General features: G+C 55.8%; 4 non-coding genes across 4 annotated transcripts; 2 read left to right on the forward strand and 2 right to left on the reverse strand.

Annotated features, from left to right (window-relative positions):
* Nucleotides 1–2623: 2623 nt before the first annotated feature.
* On the forward strand, nt 2624–2696 carry TRNAF-GAA (transfer RNA phenylalanine (anticodon GAA)). Its single transcript has one exon. It is a non-coding gene; the product is annotated as a tRNA-Phe (tRNA).
* Nucleotides 2697–4355: 1659 nt separating this feature from the next.
* Nucleotides 4356–4437, forward strand: TRNAS-UGA (transfer RNA serine (anticodon UGA)). The gene has a single exon. It is a non-coding gene; the product is annotated as a tRNA-Ser (tRNA).
* Nucleotides 4438–15445: 11008 nt separating this feature from the next.
* Nucleotides 15446–15518, reverse strand: TRNAF-GAA (transfer RNA phenylalanine (anticodon GAA)). Its single transcript has one exon. It is a non-coding gene; the product is annotated as a tRNA-Phe (tRNA).
* Nucleotides 15519–16703: 1185 nt separating this feature from the next.
* TRNAS-CGA (transfer RNA serine (anticodon CGA)) lies at nt 16704–16785 on the reverse strand. The gene has a single exon. It is a non-coding gene; the product is annotated as a tRNA-Ser (tRNA).
* Between the last annotated feature and the right edge of the window lie 4619 nt (nt 16786–21404).

The raw sequence follows: 21404 nt of genomic DNA on the forward strand, positions 1-21404 counted from the left end.
GCCAACAGACACTTCGCACTCACCACAGCTAAGGGCGTCGGGTTCCTCTGGTGGGGGTGTTGGTGTCACTAGGCATAGCTACCAGGTAACTCGGGAGAGTGGAAGGCCAAAAGTGCCGATGAATAGGGTTACCATATTTTGAGCCTCCAAAAGGAAGACACTCCACGGGGCCCCGGCCCCACCCCAGCCACGCCCCTGCCCCAACTCCGCCCCTTCCCCAAAGTCCCCGCCCCAACTCCGCCCCAACTCCGCCCCCTCCCCTGCTTCCTGCGAACATTTGATTCGCGGGAAGCCTGAAGCAGGTTAAGGAGGGTGTGGGGGGAGGAGGCGCGGCCCAGTCTGCCCCCCCCCCCGGCGTCTCCAGCCTGGGTCGGCTCGGGCCCTGGGGTGCTGGCCCGGGGCCTGGCCGAGAACCCCCAGCCCACCCAGCACTGCCGGTCCCCGGCCCGGCCCCCCGGCCGAGAACCCCCGGCCCGCCCAGCGCTGCCGGTCCCCGGCCCGGCCCCCCGGCCGAGCACCCCCAGCCCGCCCAGCGCTGCCGGTCCCCGGCCCCCCGGCCGAGCACCCCCAGCCCGCCCAGCGCTGTCGGTCCCCAGCCCGGCCCCCGAACCCCCGGCCCGGCACCACACCGCCGGCCCGGCCCCCGAGCCCCCGGGCTGGCCCCCCAGGGCCCGAGCCGACCCAGGCTGGAGACGCCGGGGGGGCGGGGGACAGACTGGGCCGCGCCTCCTCCCCCCACACCCTCCTTACCTGCTTCAGGCTTCCCGTGAATCAAATGTTCGCAGGAAGCAGGGGAGGGGGCGGAGTTAGGGCGGGGACTTTGGGGCAGGGGCGTGGCTGGGGGCGTGGCCGGGGCCCCGTGGAGTGTCCTCCTTTTGGAGGTTCAAAATATGGTAACCCTATGCAGAATCAGTTACCTGCCCAGTCCCAAGGTCTCAGTCACCTGGAGTCTCAGCTCGGGAGTTGCCGTCAGCAGAGTCTGGGGCGATTTCTAGCCGGAGAAGGTCCCCCCCCGGCCAGGCACGGAGGGGTTAATGACGGGCTCTCCCCAGCACAGACCCCGCTGGGGGAGCAGCAGCTGCTCAGCTCCCAGGTCACAACGGGGGCAGCAGCGTCTGGTCTCTCAGGAGCTGCCCGGGGTCTGATGATCTCGGTTCTTTGTTCTCCCGGCTCCTGCCTCCTTCCTCCCGGCACCCACCGCTCCCAGCTACTCCAGCCCCTTCCTGTGCCCTGCAAACCCCACCCGGGCTGCCGCGCTCGCTGGGGCTGTCTGCAGGGGCTGGAAGCAGCTCCTGCTCTGCTGACACCATCTGCTTAGCCAGGCACTGCAGGGGATGGGGATGGGGATGTGGGGAGAAGAGTCCCTCATGCGCAGAGGCAGAGCTCACAGAGGCTGCATTTCCCAGAGCACCTGGCTCATGCCCCCACCCCCTGCTTTAGGCTGGGCGGGAGAACAAGGGAGGGGCGGAGCGTGATCAGCTGCTGGGTGAGCGCCATGCTGCTGCTGCTCCATTGTGATCACCGCACCGCTGGCCTGGCCCCCGAGCCCCCGGCCCGGCACCGCACCGCCGGCCCGGCCCCCAAGCCCCCGGCTCGGCACCGCTGGCCCCCGGCCCCCTGCCCGGCATCGTATGTCCCAATTTTCCTGGACATGTCCGGCTTTTTGGGATTTCCCCCCGGACGGGGATTTGGAGCCCAAAAAGCCGGACATGTCCGGGAAAATCCGGACATATGGTAACCCTACCGATGAAGCTCTTCTGCTCTGGGCCTACCTGAACCACAGTGACTCCATCTTGTGAACTTTCACCTACTTCTGTGCTAACGGCTGACATACTGAAGCAGAAATGGAAGGGTCAGCTTTTCTAGCAGGCAGCTGCTGTAACCAGGCCTTGCAAGGCCAAGTGATAAGCAGGCGAAGGGAAAGTTTCTAACATGCACACTGGGTACCTGCTGTAACTGCTAGAGAAGGGAGGGGAGGGAGGGGTAAGACGGAGTAACAGGACAAAGGCTTGCACAGAAACGGCTTGGTTTATAAAAGGGAAAATTTGTTTGTATTTGTTGCACTGGATTTGAGACATGCTGGTCTCCTAGTGCCATTTCAGAGCTCTGAAATAAACTTGGCTTGCTTTCTCCCCTCGGTGTCTTTATTGGTGCCAAGCACACCAGGCGACGAACCCCCTGTTTGCCATCTCGAGGCCTTTTTAGGCAGGCAACAGGGGTGTGGAGCAGCCGTTCCTTTTCCTGTTCGCACTCCTCTGCGGTGTGAAAATCGGGGAGGGGAGGCAGACGCCCCACTTCCCTCCCTAAATGACGCCCAGTGGGGGAAGCCAGGACAACAGGGTGGGGCGGCAAGTGGTGGTCAGACTCTGGCCACCAGGGTCTAGTTTAGATCAGGGTCCATCTCAACTTCTTCCCCGCACCACTGGCCCCCAGGCCCCTTCCACCACCAGGTAACCCGGGAGCTAAGGCAGGAACGGGGCGAGGAAGCAAGTCAAGCTGAGCAAGGCAGGCAAAAGCGAGTCTTGTCTTCCTGTGCCGCTCCCAATGACGTCCTTTTTGTGTGCCACGGCTGCCAAAACCTCCCGGACAGAGAAGCAGCAGGCCAAAAAGGCCCTATGCAGCTGCTGAAGTAGCTCAGTTGGGAGAGCGTTAGACTGAAAATCTAAAGGTCCCTGGTTCAATCCCAGGCTTTAGCAGCCGTCCCTGTGCAGGAGTGGCTTGTTCTCTGGGATCGCAGCCGCACCTTTAGCTGAGGCAAGTCCCTGATTTTGAGCTCCCCAGCAGGACAACAGAGCGTCGGCTATCGCTCATAGTTGGCCCACCTGACCTTTAACAATGAGCGACCGGAGCTGTCTTTCCCACAGGATTTATTGCTCAAGCCAATATGGCGGGAAGAGAGTGAGGGAGCGTGGCCCTCGGAGAGGTGCCAGAGGATGCAGGGACTGAGGACGAAAGCTCCTCTGCACAGCTGAGCGAGGGCAGTACTGGGGAAGGGGTATCTGTGAAAGTGTCCAGGTGGAACATGTCAGGGATTCGGGGGCCCAGGAGGAGGCGCTTGATGTTCAGTGCCTTGGAGCAGCTGGACTTGGACATGGTGGGCGTTCAGGAAATGCACATTAATGACTTTAGGGCAGATCGATGGGCAGAGGGCGATTGGAGGAAGGACCCGTCTTTTTGGACCTCCAGGCCAGGGAAGAACGATGGGGTTGGACTTTTGTTCTTCACATTCGTGGTGCGAGTACAGAGGTGGTGGAGCTTCGACCAGGGAGAACATTAATGGTGGACTTTGTGCTCCGTGGCACTGGTTACCACTATATTAGTGTTTATGGTCCCCAGTTAAGGCATGAAAGGAAAGATCAATGGAAGGAACTGGCTCCCTTCCTCTGGAGCACATGCTGTTTGGTATTGGGGGGGGATTTTAATTGTGTCAGCTGGCCTGAGGACCACTGGTCCCGTTTTCCAACTGTCAGAGGAAACGTTTTTACAATGAGCACTACCTGGCGCAGGTCTGTAGCGAGGCTGGCTTAGAGGACGTGTTTCTCCGTAGTGGAACCAGTGGAGGGCGGGCGGTAGCCTCCTATTCCTCTGACCCGAGCTCACACCAGCTGCAGATGGGGTACACCTTTCTGTGGGGACGGGCCAGGAGTCGCATTGACCGGATTTACGTGAAGGAGAGCACGTCAACAGCCCAGTGCAGGGTGGTGCCAATGGACACTTCGGATCACGCAGCTCTCACCGTGTGCTCAATGTGGGCAATTCCCTGACCCACGGCAGAGGATATTGGAAGCTGAACATCCGGAGTTTGCAAGATAAAGGGGCGGGGCAGCGAGGCCTGGTGGTGTTGGCAGAACAGGAAAGTATCAGAGGGTTCTATGGCAACCATGGGTTGGTGGGAGTCGGGAGGGAGGAGTTGGTGGCTTTGTTCCGGCGGTCGGGCAAACACCACAACATTAAAGAAACCAACGGTGCCAAGTCCTGCAGCATCGCCTGTGGGATTTCCACAAGAGCATCCAGGCAGGGGAGCCAGTCAGCGTGTGACTGTACGACTGGATCAAGCGACAGCTGGCCGAGTTCTGGGAGATGAGGCTACAGCTGGCCGATTTGAGCAGGACCACCGAGTGAAGGGAGGAGCCGCCTCTCCTGACATTTTTGCACCCTGCAGGGAACAGAGACAAGGCAGGGGGATGCGGGGACTCAGGGCAGGATCCGGTAGAGCAAAGAGAACGAACCCCAAACCCTCCGTGTGCTTTGGGAGCCAGGTTTGCTGTGTGAATTCTGGATTTCAGATGATTTCAAGCCTGGGCATTGTGATTATTTACCAGTTTCTCTGGCATTGCAGCATTATTGGGCTCACAGCTGTGATGGCCGAGTGGTTAAGGCGTTGGAGTTGAAATCCAATAGGGTTCCCCTGCGCAGGTTCAAATCCTGCTCACAGCGAGGTCTGTATTTTAGCCCATCTCTAACCCGGGCAATACCTCTCTACAACCCCCGGAGACACTCTCAATTCTCTCCCCACCCCAAGTAAATCCTGTTCTGCTCCTTTCATAGAGACACCACCTCACACTGTGTCCCCGAGGTGTCAGGCAAACTCTCAGCACCTGAAGCCTCTGCCACTCACCTAGCGCCCCATAGATCACCCATAGCCCTGGCTGCTGCTCCTCTCTCTAGAGTGTGAAAGGAGCCGCGTCAGCGACTCCACGGGTGCTACGGGGCTGCAGCACCAACAGAAAAAAAAAAAAAGGTGTCCAGTTATGGCAGCCAACTCCCCCTCACCCACCTGCCCACTACACAGCTTGTCGACAAGCTCCACCTCTTCCCCTTCAGTGCCTCCCACCTGCCAGGAGGCGCTGGGGAGGGAGGAGCGGAATGGGGCAGGGAGGTGCAGGGCCAGAAGAGATGGGACGGGGTGGGGTCTTGGGGGAAGGGGTGGAGTGGGGGCAGGGCCTGAAGTGGAGCAGGGATCGAGCCCCCCCCCCCCCGGGAACTGTCAAAGCCGGCACCTCTGAGTGCAGAAACCTTCCCTGGGGCTGCAAGCCTCAGGCTTCGGGAGAGAGAAATTAGCTGAGACATCCAAGTGTTGGAAACCCTGCAGCCGCCCCCTAAATCAGGGGCCTGTTCCAGCCCTGAGTGTGAGCTACCAGGATCCCTGCCGCAGAGCAGGTGCCACAAGTCTCAGCCTCCCTGTCCCACACATGGCTCTGGGCACCACCAGGAATCGTTTGGCTCCTGGCACACAAGGCAACTTAAAACCTCAGTGTCCCAACAAGGGCTTCAATTCTCGACCCTGATGCTCGACCAAGTGAGCTAGTCAGGGGTGGTGGAAGCATCTACCCCTTCCACCACAAGAGCAAGCAGGCAGATATATGCAAGGGGGAAAAAATCCCAGCAACCCCTCCTCTTTTTCTCCACAGCCACTGCCTATCAGCTGGAGTCCTCCTCCTCCTCCCTCCTGCACCTCAGTGCGACTAAATCTCCACACCTAGACAGCCAGTCCATCCGCTGCACCCCAATCCCCCATGCCTAAGCCTCCTGCCAAAGTCCTCCACCTGGCTCCAGAGAATTAAGTCTCACATCTCGCTGGGAACTCGACTTCTTATGCCCAGAGAGTCTCGGCCCCCCTCAGTAACTGACCCGAGAAACAGTGCCCGCCTTTTCTAAAGAAATGCTTGGAGAACATTTTTGCCCATGACGGTCTAATGGATCCATGATTTTGGATCAGGTGATTGTGGGTTCAAGTCCTTTTGAGGTTGGATTTGTACAGGTTTCCCTTTGTGCTGAAAGTCCTGCTCCCTTCAGGGCTGGAACCTCTTCTTAGCCGCTCCGGCCAATGCTCTGGCTTCAGCTAGAGCCCCGGGAAGGAGCTGGGGGTTGGGCGTCACAAAGGGCTGAGTCATGAGCCCCAGGTGCTTCCAGTCTAGCCTTTGCCATTCCTGACTTGCCAAAGAAAATGGGCGGCTGCCTGGGCTAGTGTGTGGAGCAGTTTCCCTCTTCCAAGTGTGCGCCTGTCCCTGTGCTTGAGGGGACTTGCTAAATAGCACCTTGGAGCCTGAGTGTTTCTCTGCTTCTTGCCAGCTGGGGAAAAGCCTCATGCAGTAAAATCTCCTGCCCCACTGCAAAAGTGAGCACCTTGAGTGGGAACGGTAAGAGGCCCCACCAGGGGGCTGGTCCTGCTTTCCTAGCATCTTCTGATGTTGGCCACAGAGCATCAGCAGCCGCCCCGCATGCAGGTCTGCGGGTGGCCATCAGTGGGTGTTTGGCATGGCAAGGAGCAGGCTGACCGGGTGTCTTTGTGGCTGTCTGCTGGCCACACATAGGCATGCTGCTCCCCTCCTGTGAACAGCCAGAAATGCAGAGGCAGTCTGTGCTTAGAGAGCAGAGACACAGGAGAGTTAATGAGACCGAAAAGACATGAGAGGGTGAGAAAGATGGAGAGAGGACCTATGAAGACAGCACACACTACAGGGACACGGCCTGGTTAAGGGAGGTGGAGGCAATTGAAATGTGCTTGGGAGGATGGCGATGATGGATTGAAGAAATGTTGGATTCAGTGAAAGCTGAGACCAAACGAGGGAAGCTGAATGGCAGCTCCACATCGGGTCATTGTCATCAAACACCCCACCCATGGGCACCTCGAACTGTGCTAGACACAGAGAAAAGGCAAAGAGGGATCCAGTCCCGAATGATCCCCTTCTGGGAGGAGACCCCCTGGATCATTAGGACGTGGGCTGGGAATGGAGTGGAAGGTCCCTCAGCACGAGGAGAGATAAAGGCCACAGAGCTGGGGACACTCGGCAACACGAGTGAAAGGGCTTCACACCCTGCAGCAGCAACAGGTGGGGGCTGCAGGCTTGGCCTGAGCTGCATTGGCAGCAGGACAGGAGGCCGGTTAGGACTGAGATCCCTGGGGAATGTCTCCCTCCTCATCTGGTGTTGGTTTAGATTTAAACAATGATGCAGCCTCTGCTCCGGAGCAAAAGCACCGGAACCTTGGTAGAAGCGGGGGAGCCACGAGGCCCTGCCCGTCTCCAAGGCCCCACGTCTCCTCTTCCCCTGGAGGCCCTGCCCCCAGCCAGGACAGAAGCTGAAGCCAGGTCATGGTAAAAGCCACCTAGGGAGCCCAAGCCACTATGGAAAGCTCCAAACCCTCCACCTGCCCTGCGTTAGGGGCCGGGGTGCCGAAGAGCCTGTGGTCATCAGCTGAGGCAGCCAGGAATGCAGCTATAAGTCAACCCAAAGGATGGAAGGCATCTCTAGCTGGACTCTCAAGTTCAATAGCATGGGGCCATCTGGAACAAAGATCTCCCTTGAGCGGGCATGAGTAGCCAGCCAGGAGGGAAAAGAGAGACTTTTGTACAAATGGGAGGCTGAGCAGCAGGGTCTCCAGGGCTTTGCAGCAATACGACACAGCTCCGGAAGATCTTACCAGGGATTGCGAGATTCAGAGTCGGGAGGGCTGATCATTAGACCACAGGACCAGCTGGCTCTGGCTTATCTCTAGAACACCTGTGACCACTAGTATTCATACGGCGACTTGTCCACTGCACTCCTTGGTTCTCTCCAGCTGCTCCCTCCCTCGAGACCCTTTCTCCTCCCGCATCTCTAGTTCTCGTCCCTGCTCTTACCCCCCCACCTTTGTTTTCTCAGGGACGTAGCCCCACATTGCTGTGTTGTCCACTATCCCATTTAACTTCCAAATCAGCTGGGCCTGGAGCACATTCCCAGGCGGTTCTCCCCTAGGTAGATAGCAGTGATGTCTGGTGTGTCCTCACGGGGAACCAGCTCACAAAAAAAGAGCCAGGAGCTGGTCCCAGCGCATCCCCCATCTGCTGTGCGGAGAGAAAATCACCTCCAGCCCAAGGCCCAGCTGCAAACCCCTGGCTGAATTACGGGCTGTCTTGGAAGCCCACTGCACAATGCTGTGCCCACAAATCCGCATCCCCAGCCACAGGTGTGCTTCAATACAATCTAAATGAGAGACATGGGGAAGGAAGCAGACAGGGTTAAAACCTGTGGTGCTTATGGCCCAGCTCATGCATTGGCCTCCCCTCAGGCAGGGGACTTATAGGCCCTATATCACTGCACCCTATAGCCTGGATCTCTGATGCCCCCAGACCCAACTGGGGAGCCGCTGTTGCAGTCCCTCTATGGAAGAGGCGGGAGCCATACTCTCCGGTGGCAATATTTCCGAGGTGGATACAGACTCTATGACTCAGGAAGACTGGGGCTTGGCTCTGCATCTCCCCTATCAGGGAGAACAGAGGCTGAGGGGGGCACAAGAAGGGCAAAAGGTGACAAACAGGAACAGGAGAGATTTTCTTCTTGTTGCAATTCATCAAAATCTCATCCCTGAAAAGCTCCAGCCGGGGGGAAGCTCAGCCCACAACCCACTCAGTGAGCTACATGGATCATCCTGCCCCAGGACTGAGGGCTGTTAGAATAGAGATATTCAGGCTGCCTGTACAGGCCTAGACTTGAAGATCTTAGGTGTATTTTTATCACTTAGCTAGTTACAGGGGTATAAAACAAAGAATCAAAATCACAGTCCGCCTGTGTCTGGACCTTGTCTCACTAGGAGAGTCTGAGGCCTTGTTCTCAGGCTAAGGCCTTTGGCTAAGCAGGAGGGACAGCCATAAGCTGGGAAGCGACCGGTCACGTCCTCACCTCCCAAACCCGTCACATTGAACTAAGGTGGTATTGGGCTGTTAGGAAGATGATCCTGTCCCGATAGCGCCCATCACCACCAGATAAAGAAACAGATCTTAAGAGAGCATCTCAATAGCTGTGGTTGTGAAACCCTCATTTCTGTGTTTTATCTTCATGGCCCCCACTTTTCTATTGTCAGTCTGTCTGGTTCTCTAATTGTTTCCATCTGCTGTAGAATTAATTTTGCTAGGTGTAAGTTAATTAGGGGAGTGGGATATAATTGGTTAGAGAATTATGTTACAATATGTTAGAATTGGCTAATTAAATTTCAGGAAAATGATTGGTTAAGGTATAGCTGAGAATATTACTGTATAAACTGGGGTCAATCAGGAAGTGGAAGGGGAAATTGGAATCATGTTTGCTAACGGGTGGAACGGGAACAGGGAATGGGGAACAGGGACACAGGCAAGGCTCTGCGGTGTCAAAGCTGGGAAGGGGGACGTGGGGTAAACACTCTGCGGTGTCAGAGCTCATAGACTCATGGACTTTAAGGTCAGAGGGGACCATTATGATCATCTAGTCTGACCTCCTGCACAATGCAGGCCACAGAATCTCACCCACCCACTCCTGTAACAAATCCCTGACCTATGTCTGAGCTATTGAAGTCCTCAACTCGTTGTTTAAAGACCTCAAGGTGCAGAGAATCCTCCAGCAAGTGACCCGTGTCCCACGCTGCAGACGAAGGTGAAAAACCCCCAGGGCCTCTGCCAATCTGCCCTGGAGGAAAATTCCTTCCTGACCCCAAATATGGCGATCAGCTAAACCCTGAGCATGTGGGCAAGACTCACCAGCCAGACATCCAGGAAAGAATTTTCTGTAGGACAGTAGCGTAGCTAGCGGGGTGCACATTTTCCAAAAGAGGCGCCTAGGGGTTACCATGGTGCCGGGGGCGGGGCCCACGCTTCGCTCTGAAGCTTGGCCTGCCGGGCAGGCGCTGGGCTCCTGCAGGCAAGGGGGGGCAGCACAGCCGGAGGAGCTATGGGGGGGCGGCGGCACGGCCGGAGGAGCGAGGGGGGCTCGGAGGCGCTTTCAGTGCAGGAAGCTGTTTGCGTGCTGTGCGCCCTGAGCCTTGGTGAGGTGGGGGCGCTGCGTCCTAGCGCTCGGGCCCCTCCCCAGCTCAGGCAGCAGGGCCCCGGGGTGGTATCCGGTGCCTCCACCGCTGCTGGTGGGAGGGAGAAGCCGCTCAGTCCCCAGGGCCGTCTCAGCGCCCTGGAGTCGAGCCGGTGGGTGGGGAGCCTGGCCATGGTGCCCGGCTCCCAGCTGCAGCGCCCGAGGAGAGCCTAGCGGCGGCGCCCCGGGAGGCGGAAGAGAGTCCCCAGTGCAGGGCAGCGATGCGGCTGGGAGCTGTGTGCCGGTGACCGTGGTGGGGCGCGGGAGGAGGTGGGAAGCTTGTGGCCGGCCCTGGCGCTGCTCCGCTCTGCTGCAGTGGTTCCCTGCAGGGGCTTTGGGCTGCCAGAATCCCCTGCCGCCTCGCACATGGCAGCCCGCAGCGCGGCCGGAGGAGCGAGGGGGGGCGCAGCACATGGCAGCCCGCAGCGCAGCCGGAGGAGCCATGGGGGGGGCCGCAGGGGCGGCACGGCACGGCTGGAGGAGCCATAGGGGGTGGGGGGCGCAGGGGCGGCACGGCCGGATGAGCCAGCCAAGGGTGGGGCGTGGAGTGGCCGGAGGAGGAGCCAAGTGGGCGTGGCCAGAGGAGGAGCCAAGGGGGGGCGCTTTTTTAATGTTTGCTCCTCCTGCTCTTAGAACCTGGCTACGCCACTGCTGTAGGGACATGGGGTAAACGCTCTGCGGTGTCAGAGCTGGGAAGGGAACAATGTGGAACAGACTCTATCACGTATAGAGATAAGCCCGACTTGTGTGAAGGGCTTTGGAATCTGCTTGCTTGGAAACTTACCCCAGTAAACATCACATTGTCTGTGCTTCGGACTTCTGGTCTTTTGCTGCTTGCTGTCTGTGTGACAAGAACCAGGGAAGTGGGCGGGGGAAGGGAAAGCCTCTAACAATGGCTGCCTTGCTTCTCTCCCTCCCCAGGCTCAGGGGTCAAAGGATGGGCAGGACTCTAGGATCCTGGCACAGGGGCTGGTGGGGGAGAAAGGATTGTAGATTCTCACCTGCACTCTGGAGAGGAGGTAATAATTGAAAGGGGCATTCTTGACTCCTCCCCTCCTCAGTGTCCCCTGGGCTGGAATTCTACATTCCATAGGGCCAAACGAGTGGGTGACACTACTTGGTTAATGAAAACCAGTGCTCTAGGTGAGGCTTAAACTCATAACCTCAGCACTGCCCTATAAGTACTGTGCGCTAACCAATTGTGCTATTGGAGCACCTGTTAATGCCTGTTGTCCCAGGCCCCTAGGTTGATAAAGGCAAGGAGTGACCCCAAAACATTCTCAGTGGAGTTGAGAGCAGGTAGCGACAAGTGTTGGTACTTGGTGGGGTGGATTCTTCTTAAGGCTTCCAGGCACCATTTCACCCTTTTGTTCTTCGCTGTGTAATAACAGAGCTGATTAAGACTCAATGTAGAGTCTTGCTGCCAACAGATCTGAAATCACTGATAACCAGCTCTAAGCATTAGTCCTGCTTTGGGACAGTGTCTCTCATGCAAGAAACTGCCCAGTCTGTGCTAGCAGTGAGGCTCCCTCACTAACAGCTGAAATCAGTGAGAGCTTTATGAAGTGCAGGGACCCAGGGGTGCTTGAACAGGGGGGAACAACACCCCAGGAGGGCTCTGCCTTACCACTTTGTAATGACCGTAAGGGCGAGTGAGGGTGGGGAGGGGGCGGAGAGCAGTGAGCGGGAGGCAGGGTCTTGGGAGGAAGAGGCAGCGTAGGAGCGGGGCCTTGGGGAGAAGGGGTAATGCAGGGGCGTGGCTTCGAGTGGAAGGGATGGGGCCACTGTTCGGGCTCTGGTGGCTGCTACTTTTAGGGAGCCTGCGCCGCTCCTGGTGGGACCGCAAGACATCCCAGAGGAGAGAGGGTGGCCAGCAGCGCAGTGACAGGGTGGAACAGCAAGTGACTAGCAATGTGGCCGGATAGCAGAGGGAGAAAGGGGCTTTCCCCCCAGGAGGTGAGAGGTGAACTCCGCAGCTGGAACTCTGGGTTTTCATTGACCCAGGACAGCAGCTGGGAGTGAGGTGCAGTGAAGGGAGGGGCACATCCAACGAGCTTTTGGTGTCTGGATTTAAGAGCCTGAGGCAAAAGGCCACTGCCCAGCGTAATGTGCCCCACCGCCAAAAGGAGCTCCGTGAGTGGGAACGGTAAGAAGCCCCACCGGGAGGCTGGCCCTGCTTTCCTAGCACCTTGTGATGCTGGCTGCAGAATGAATGCTGATCTCTGGATGGCCTTCAGTGGGGATTTGGCATTCCAGGGAGCAGGGAGCAGGCTGGCCGGGTGTCTTTGTGGCTGTCTACTGGCCACACATAAGCATGGTCCTCCCCTCCTCTTGCCCCTCCTGTGACATTATTGACATAATCTGGGACCATATAGAACATGGTTTCAATCAAAGTCCTGTAGTGGCACCAAATCTTGTATAAAGGAGGTCAAATGAGGTGTCTAAGACAAGGTTATGGCTTGCTGGTTATAGTTATGCTGTTTATATGTGTGTATCAATTTTGTAGTTGAAGTTATGAATATTGGCTCTATACTGTCTGTATTTCAAACTTCTATGCTTCTGGGAAACATCCCAGACAAGTTGGTGTTAGTTCTGCCTAGCCTGCTTGATGGCCCATTAAGGACCATCAGCTATACAATTGACCCATTGGGAGAAGGCAAATACGCCTTGCAACTTAGCAAAGTATGCAGGGACTGGCCGATGTGACTCCAGACTCCATTTTGCTGTAATTTTCCACAGTACAAACAAAGAGGTGTCCTTATACCTGGAAAAGACTATGAAAGGCTGATGCCTGATCTCCATCTTGTCTTCAATCCTGCTTCATACCTCTGGAGGAACTCTGCTACAAACTGAAGCTCTACACAAAGGACTGAATGACCCATCCCAGCTGGGGATGTATTCCAGAGACTTGATTTTGAACCTGCAGTTTATTCTTTCACTGCTACAAGCCTGAACCAAGAACTTTGCCATTACTGTATGTAATTGATTCCATTTAACCAATTCTAACTCTCATCTATAGCTTTTCCCTTTTATGAATAAACCTTTAGATTTTAGATTCTAAAGGATTGACAACAGCGTGATTTGTGGGTAAGATCTGATTTGTATATTGACCTGGGTCTGGGCTTGGTCCTTTGGGATCAAGAGAACCTTTTTTATTTTAATGGGATATTGGTTTTCATAATCATTTGTCCCCATAACGAGTGGCACTGGTGGTGATACTGGGAAACTGGAGTGTCTAAGGGAATTGCTTGTGTGACTTGTGGTTAGCCAGTGGGGTGAGACCAAAGTCCTCTTTGTCTGGCTGGTTTGGTTTGCCTTAGAGGTGGAAAACCCCCAGCCTAGGGCTGTAACTGCCCTATTTTAAGCGATTTGTCCTGAACTGGCACTCTCAGTTGGGTCCCGCCAGAACCGCATCGTCACACCTCCCTCGGTTGCTCTGTGGCTTTTAAGCCTTCCCTTGCAGCTGTCAGCACCATCCGCCTCTGCTCTAGGTGCCCAGAGGAGGAAAGGTGTGCTGGGATCCAGCCTGGGACTCTTCCTCCCTCCTGCCTAGCCCTGACTATTAAGCCTGGCCCTGGCACTGCTTTCTTCAAACGCCGTGTGGGCAAGAGGAAGAGGGTGGCAGCTGCAGGTACAAGGACCAAACTTGTGGGTATCAGGTGAAGCAGCGAGAAACACAACCATCAGGTCAACCCACAGGAATCTCTAGCCAGACTGTAAAGTTCTAGGACCCCAACTTATAGTGGCCAATCCATTGAACCAGCTGGACCAAAGACCTATCTCCAGTGGGTCAGTCACCCAGCAGGAGGGAAAAAAACCTCACTCTGGGGCCTCCAGATACAGGGAAACCAAGCACATTGAGCTCCAGGGCTTTGCAGCAAACCAACATAGCCCTAGGAGGTCCCACTGAGATTTGAACTCAGATTCCAGATTCAAAGTCCTGAGTGCTGCACATTACACCACGGGACCTGCTGCTGTTTCCTTTTTTGGACCCCTGTGACTCTCAGCTGGCTGGCTTGCACTCTGCACTTCTTGCTTCCCACCAGCAGCTTCCTCTCGCAGGACTCTCTCTCCTCCTTCAGCAACTATAGTCCTGCTCTACCGGATCCGCGGGTCCTGCCCTGAGTCCCCACATCCCCCTGCTTTGTCTCTGTTCCCTGCAGGGTGCAAAAATGTCAGGAGAGGCGGCTCCTCCCTTCACTCGGTGGTCCTGCTCAAATCAGCCAGCTGCAGCCTCATCTCCCAGAACTCGGCCAGCTGTCGTTTGATCCAGTCGTACAGTCACACGCTGACTGGCTCCCCTGCCTGGATGCTCTTGTGGAAATCCCACAGGCGACGCTGCAGGACTTGGCACCGTTGGTTTCTTTAATGTTGTGGTGTTTGCCCGACCGCTGGAACAAAGCCACCAACTCCTCCCTCCCGACTCCCATCAACCCCTGGTTGCCATAGAACCCTCTGATATTTTCCCGTTCTGCCAACAGCACCAGGCCTCGCTGCCCCGCCCCTTTATCTTGCAAGCTCCGGATGTTCAGCTTCCAATATCCTCTGCCGTGGGTCAGGGAATTGCCCACATTGAGCACACAGTGAGAGCTGCGTGATCCGAACAGTCCATTGGCACCACCCTGCACTGGGCTGTCGACGTGCTCTCCTTCACGTAAATCCGGTCAATGCGACTCCTGGCCCATCCCCACAGAAAGGTGTACCCCATCTGCAGCTGGTGTGAGCTTGGGTCAGAGGAATAGGAGGCTACTGCCCGTCCGCCACTGGTTCCACTACGGAGAAACACGTCCTCTAAGCCAGCCTCGCTACAGACCTGCGCCAGGTAGTGCTCATTGTAAAAACGTTTCCTCTGGCGGTTGGAAAACGGGACCAGTGGTCCTCAGGCCGGCTGACACAATTAAAATCCCCCCCCCAATACCAAACAGCGTGCGCTCCAGAGGAAGGGAGCCAGTTCCTTCCATTGATCTTTCCTTTCATGCCTTAACTGGGGACCATAAACACTAATATAGTGGTAACCAGTGCCACGGAGCACAAAGTCCACCATTAATGTCCTCCCTGGTCGAAGCTCCACCACCTCTGTACTCGCACCACGAATGTGAAGAACAAAAGTCCAACCCCATCGTTCTTCCCTGGCCTGGAGGTCCAAAAAGACGGGTCCTTCCTCCAATCGCCCTCTGCCCATCATCTACCCTAAGGTCAGTAATGTGCATTTCCTGAACGCCCACCATGTCCAAGTCCAGCTGCTCCAAGGCACTGAACATCAAGCGCCTCCTCCTGGGCCCCCGAATTCCTGCCCCACTCCACCTGGCCACTTTCACAGATGCCCCTCCCCCAGTACTGCCCTCGCTCAGCTGTGCAGAGGAGCTTTCATCCCCAGTCCCTGCGTCCTCTGGCACCTCTCCGAGGGCCACGCTCCCTCACTCTCTTCCCGCCATATTGGCTTGAGCAATAAATCCTGTGGGAAAGACAGCTCTGGTCGCTCATTGTTAAAGGTCAGGTGGGCCAACGATGAGCAATAGCCGACGCTCTGTTGTCCTGCTGGGGAGCTCAAAATGAGGGACTTGCCTCAGCTGAAGGTGCGGCTGCGCTCCCAGAGAACCAGCCACTCCTGCACGGAGAGGGAAGAAAGGGCTGCTAAAGCCTGGGATTAAACCAGGGACCTTTAGATCTTCAGTCTAACGCTCTCCCAACTGAGCTACTTCAGCAGCTGCATGGGGCCTTTTTGGCCTGCTGCTTCTCTGTCCAGGAGGTTTTGGCAGCCGTGGCACACAAAAAGGACGTCATTGGGAGCGGCACAGGAAGACAAGACTCGCTTTTGCCTGCCTTGCTCAGCTTGACTTGCTTCCTCGCCCCGTTCCTGCCTTAGCTCCCGGGTTACCTGGTGGTGGAAGGGGACTGGGGGCCAGTGGCGCGGGGAAGAAGTTGAGCTGGACCCTGATCTAACTAGACCCTGGTGGCCAGAGTCTGACCACCACTTGCCGCCCCACCCTGTCGTGCTGGCTTCCCCCACTGGGCGTCATTTAGAGAAGGAAGTGGGGCGTCTGCCTCCCCTCCCCGATTTTCACACTGCAGAGGAGTGCAAACAGGAAAATGAACGGCTGCTCCACACCCCCACCGGAGGAACCCGACGCCCTTAGCTGTGGTGAGTAATAAGTGTCCGTTGGCTGACAGGGCCTGTCCCCGAGGAGCTGGAACAGCAGCTGCCGCCTCCCCATCTGCTCCAGGCTGTGGGAAATGCTCATTGCCTGGCTGCCTGGGCGGATGCTGCCCCTGGAGAGCGTCTGTATTGGTCTGTCCACCCCCCGCCTTCACTGAGCCAGTCTGGTAAGGTTCCAAGTGCCCCCTCCGGCTTGGCAGCTGAGAGTCTGTGCAGACATCAACCCCCCTGCCAGCCCCCACAGCCAGCAGCAGCGCCCGCCCCCCCAGCACCACAGGGGCACTCAATGCACTTCCTGTGGGGAAATGGCTCCTTGTCATCCAGCTGCTAGAATGAGAGCCAGGAGAGAGCAGTGTCTGGCTCACCTTGGTGGAGAGAAGAGACCTGGCGAGTCCTGATCTCCTGCAGTCTCCCCCGCAATGCTGGTCCATTTTATTGTCACTGTAATAGTCAGAGCTTCCCCTCAGGGCCGTCCCTAGAGGGGTGCAGGGCCCAGGACAGATCCCCATCTTTCCACCCCAGGCTCTGCCCCCACTCACCCCTTCCCCCAAGCTCCCACCCCTGTCCTGTCTCTTCAGGCCCTGTCCCTTCCTGCCCCATTCCTCTCCCTCCCCCACCTCTGCCAGTGCCTCCTGCACACCACTGAACAGCTGATCACTGGCAGAACTGAGAGTGTTTCAGGGGTTTGTACAGAGGAACTGCCCAGGTTAGAGACTGGCTAAAACACTGGCCTCGCTGTGAGCAGGATTTGAACCTGCGCAGGGGAACCCAATTGGATTTCGACTCCAACGCCTTATCCACTCGGCCATCACAGCTGTGAGCACAATGATGCCCCAATGCCAGAGAAACTGGTAAATAATCACAGTGCCCAGGCTTGAAATCATCTGAAATCCAGAATCCACACAGCAAACCTGGCTCCCAAAGCACAGGGGGGATTTGGGGTTTGTTCTCTTTGCTTAACCATGTGCAGTCGCACATGGAGCGCTTTGAAAAGTCTCCCCTGCCACAGAGCAGGAATGGGAAATGATTTTGAACTGGAAGCTTGATGTAAATGTGGATGTCTGGACCACACGGCCAGGGACTGACCTTTGCTAGAGAAACCAGTGACACACGGAACCAGACTAAGGAAAATGTTTCCTGGAGTCAATAACTGGAATAGCAGCAGTATTGTGCAGAAAAATGTCTCCCAAGAGGAGTTAGCACATTGGTGGTTTGGTAGCAGAAGTCACAGACACAGCGGGGGAGGTCTAGCTTTGGTTTCTGGCCAACAGAGGGATGAGTTTTATTGTCTCCAAATTTCAGTAGAAAAATTCAGACCCAAACTGTATGGGGTGGGGGTTTCTCTGGTTTTCGTTTGGTTTGGTTTGTTTTTCTCATTTGAAATGTCCTGGATAATTTATCTGGGGAAACTGTTTGGACAAGGCCAAGGAAGAGTTAGAACAATTACAAATCTCCATGGGAGTGAGGGAAGGTCTCTCGGCGCGGGGGAGGGGTGGATATTTTCAGGGAGGGGAGTTGAGGAGATAAATGAGACTTTTGCTCCAGCAGAGGGAGAGGTTTGACAGTTTCATTTTTACCAAGTGAACCCCCCACCCCCTCCACATGCTCCCCTGCTGCTGCTGCTCCAGCTCAAACCCCACTGTCACCCCCAGCACGTGACCTACAGCTTCCTGCTGACAAAGCCCTTATATATCAGAGACAAACTCCCCTAGTCTGCCCCTTCTCCCAGCTGAGCCCTCCCCGCACAGAACCCAGAACAACCCCGACCTAGCCATGCCAGGGGCTTGGGCTTAATTCTCAAGGCCAAGGGCAAAACCTTCAGCCGCGCACATTTCGCTCCCTTCCCGCCTCCGCCCAAGTGACAAGGGAGAAACGGACGAGACCTGCCGGCTCGAAGACGCCTCCCTCCTCATTGTTGCCATCACTCTTGGAGTCTTGGAGTCATCGTGGATAGTTCTCTGAAGACGTCCACACAGCGTGCAGCGGCAGGCAAAAAAGCAAACAGGATGTTAGGAATCATTCAAAAAGGGTAGAGAATAAGACGGAGAATATCTTATTGCCCTTATATAAATCCATGGGATGCCCACATCTTGAATGCTGCGTAGTGTGCAGAGGAGGTCAAAAAAGCAAACAGGATGTTAGGGATCATTAAAAAGGGGATAGAGAATAAGACTGAGAATATCTTATTGCCCTTATATAAATCGATGGTACGCCCACATCTTGAATACTGCGTACAGATGTGGTCTCCTCATCTAAAAAAAGATATACTGGCACTAGAAAAGGTTCAGAAAAGGGCAACTAAAATGATTAGGGGTTTGGAACGGGTCCCATATGAGGGGAGATTAAAGAGGCTAGGACTCTTCAGCTTGGAAAAGAGGAGACTGGTCAGCCTGTTTAAAACAAATAAAAGGAAGTTCTTCTTCACACAGCGCACATTCAACCTGTGGAACTCCTTGCCTGAGGAGGTTGTGAAGGCTAGGACTATAACAGAGTTTAAAAGAGAACTAGATCAATTCATGGAGGTTAAGTCCATTCATGGCTATTAGCCGGGATGGGTAAGGAATGGTGTCCCTAGTCTCTGTTTGTCAGAGGGTGGAGATGGATGGCAGGAGAGAGATCACTTGATCATTGCCTGTTAGGTTCACTCCCTCTGGGGCACCTGGCATTGGCCACTGTTGGCAGACAGGACACTGGGCTGGATGGACCTTTGGTCTGACTCAATCTGGCCGTTCTTATGTTCTTGCCCTGACGCTGAAAACACTTCAAGGATACGCATGTACTGTTAGCTGTAGTCATGAGTCCTGGCAGCCACAGGGCCACTCCCACCAATTAACAAATACACAGAATTACGTTTCAACCAATTATTTATTACTGGAATTTTTCCTACTGGGGGCCAGGGTAGTGCCGTAGGGATGCAGTACTGGAAGAAACGGGGGATGGGGATATTCTGGGCACAGAGCGCATCCGCCTTGGAGCAGCAGTGACACCCAGTGGCCAGTCAGGGTAAGGCACAGAGCGCATCTGCCCTGGAGCAGCAGTGACACCCGGTGGCCAGTCGGGATAAGGCACAGAGCGCATCCACCCTGGAGCAGCAGTGACACCCTGTGACCAGTCGGGGTAAGGCACAGAGCGCATCCGCCCTGGAGCAGCAGTGACACCCGGTGGCCAGTCGGGGTAAGGCACAGAGCGCATCCACCCTGGAGCAGGAGTGACACCCGGTGGCCAGTCGGGGTAAGGCACAGAGCGCATCCGCCCTGGAGCAGCAGTGACACCCTGTGACCAGTCGGGGTAAGGCACAGAGTGCATCCGCCCTGAAGCAGCAGTGACACCCTGTGGCCAATCGGGGTAATACACAAAAAGTGTTTCCCAGAGAGAAGTGAAAAGCTGTGGCCAGCAGGGACAGCACCAGCCTCTTCCCAGTGGGGCGTGGGCTGAGGTGGAGTAGACAAGATTGTGGCAGCTGCGCCCCCCTGTCGCCATGAGTCCCTGCCACTCTCTGTGGCCCCACCCCCTGCAGCTCCTCAGTGAAGTGTCAGCCTCGCCTCCTCCCCTCAGAGGCCCCGCCCCCTTCCCAGGCTAGAGATAGTGCTTCTATAGCCTGGGAAATTTCCCCAAATCTGGGAATTTTTGAGTAAAATATTTCAACTTGGGAAATTGGGAATTTTTATTCAAAACCTAAATAATCCTGAGAAAACTTCATAAAAAGTAAAAGACTTTCCAAATCTCAAAAATCCTGGGAAGTTTTCATAAAAAGTAAAATATTTGCGCTTCTTTTAAATTTCCCTCAAAATGCGTTCTTCGATTGGTGAATATTTGTCACGTGAGTCCTGATCTCCTGCAGTCTCCCCCGCAATGCCGTAGGGATGCAGTGCTGGAAGAAACGGGGTATGGGGGGGTATTCTGGGCACCTAGCGCATCCGCCTTGGAGCAGCAGTGACACCCAGTGGCCAGTCAGGGTAAGGCACAGAGCGCATCCGCCCTGGAGCAGCAGTGACACCCGGTGGCCAGTCAGGGTAAGGCACAGAGCGCATCCACCCTGGAGCAGCAGTGACACCCGGTGGCCAGTCGGGGTAAGGCACAGAGCGCATCTGCCCTGGAGCAGCAGTGACACCGGGTGGCCAGTCGGGGTAAGGCACAGAGCGCATCCGCCCTGGAGCAGCAGTGACACCCCGTGGCCAGTCGGGGTAAGGCACAGAGCGCATCCGCCCTGGAGCAGCAGTGACACCCGGTGGCCAGTCAGGGTAAGGCACAGAGCGCATCCGCCCTGGAGCAGCAGTGACACCCGGTGGCCAGTCAGGGTAAGGCACAGAGCGCATCCGCCCTGGAGCAGCAGTGACACCCGGTGGCCAGTCGGGGTAAGGCACAGAACGCATCCGCCCTGGAGCAGCAGTGACACCCGGTGGCCAGTCGGGGTAAGGCACAGAGCGCATCCGCCCTGGAGCAGCAGTGACACCCGGTGGCCAGTCGTGCTAAGGCACAGAGCGCATCCACCCTGGAGCAGCAGTGACACATGGTGGCCAGTCGGGGTAAGGTACAGAACGCATCCGCCCTGGAGCAGCAGTGACACCCTGTGACCAGTCGGGGTAAGGCACACAGTGCATCCGCCCTGGAGCAGCAATGACACCTGGTGGCCAGTCAGGGTTAGGCACAGAGTGCATCCGCCCTGAAGCAGCAGTGACACCCTGTGGCCAATCGGGGTAATACACAAAAAGTGTTTCCCAGAGAGAAGTGAAAAGCTGTGGCAGGCAGGGACAGCACCAGCCTCTTCCCAGGGGCCGGGGGGGGGAGGCTGAGGTGGAGTAGACAAGATTGTGGCAGCTGCGCCCCCCTGTCGCCATGAGTCCCTGCCACTCTCTGTGGCCCCACCCGCTGCAGCTCCTCAGTGAAGTGTCAGCCCCGCCTTCTCCCCTCAGAGGCCCCGCCCCCTTCCCAGGCTAGAGACAGTGCTTCTATAGCCTGGGAAATTTCCCAAAATCTGGGAATCTTTGAGTAAAATATTTCAACTTGGGAAACTGGGAATTTTTATTCAAAACCTAAATAATCCTGAGAAAATTTCATAAAAAGTAAAAGACTTTCCAAATCTCAAAAATCCTGGGAAGTTTTCATAAAAAGTAAAATATTTGCGCTTCTTTTTAATTTCCCTCAAAATGCGTTCTTCGATTGGTGAATATTTGTCACGTGATTTTCATAATCAGGCTGTGCTGCTCTCCGATTGGTGGTGCTTCAACGTACTATATCATGTCGGCACACGCGAAGTGACAAGTGCACACATGCACTCACAACAAACCAACCTCAGCAACAGCTGGCTGGCGGGTAATGAGGAGATGGTTATCAAATTTATCTTCTAGGTAAGGTTCCTCCCAATAATTAAATATATTGCAATACTTACTGATTATAATTAGTTTCTTTATCTGTCATTAAATCTCTAAAATTT

Source organism: Malaclemys terrapin, chromosome 15 (genome assembly GCF_027887155.1).
Source record: "Malaclemys terrapin pileata isolate rMalTer1 chromosome 15, rMalTer1.hap1, whole genome shotgun sequence".
Classification (NCBI taxonomy): Eukaryota; Metazoa; Chordata; order Testudines; family Emydidae; genus Malaclemys; species Malaclemys terrapin.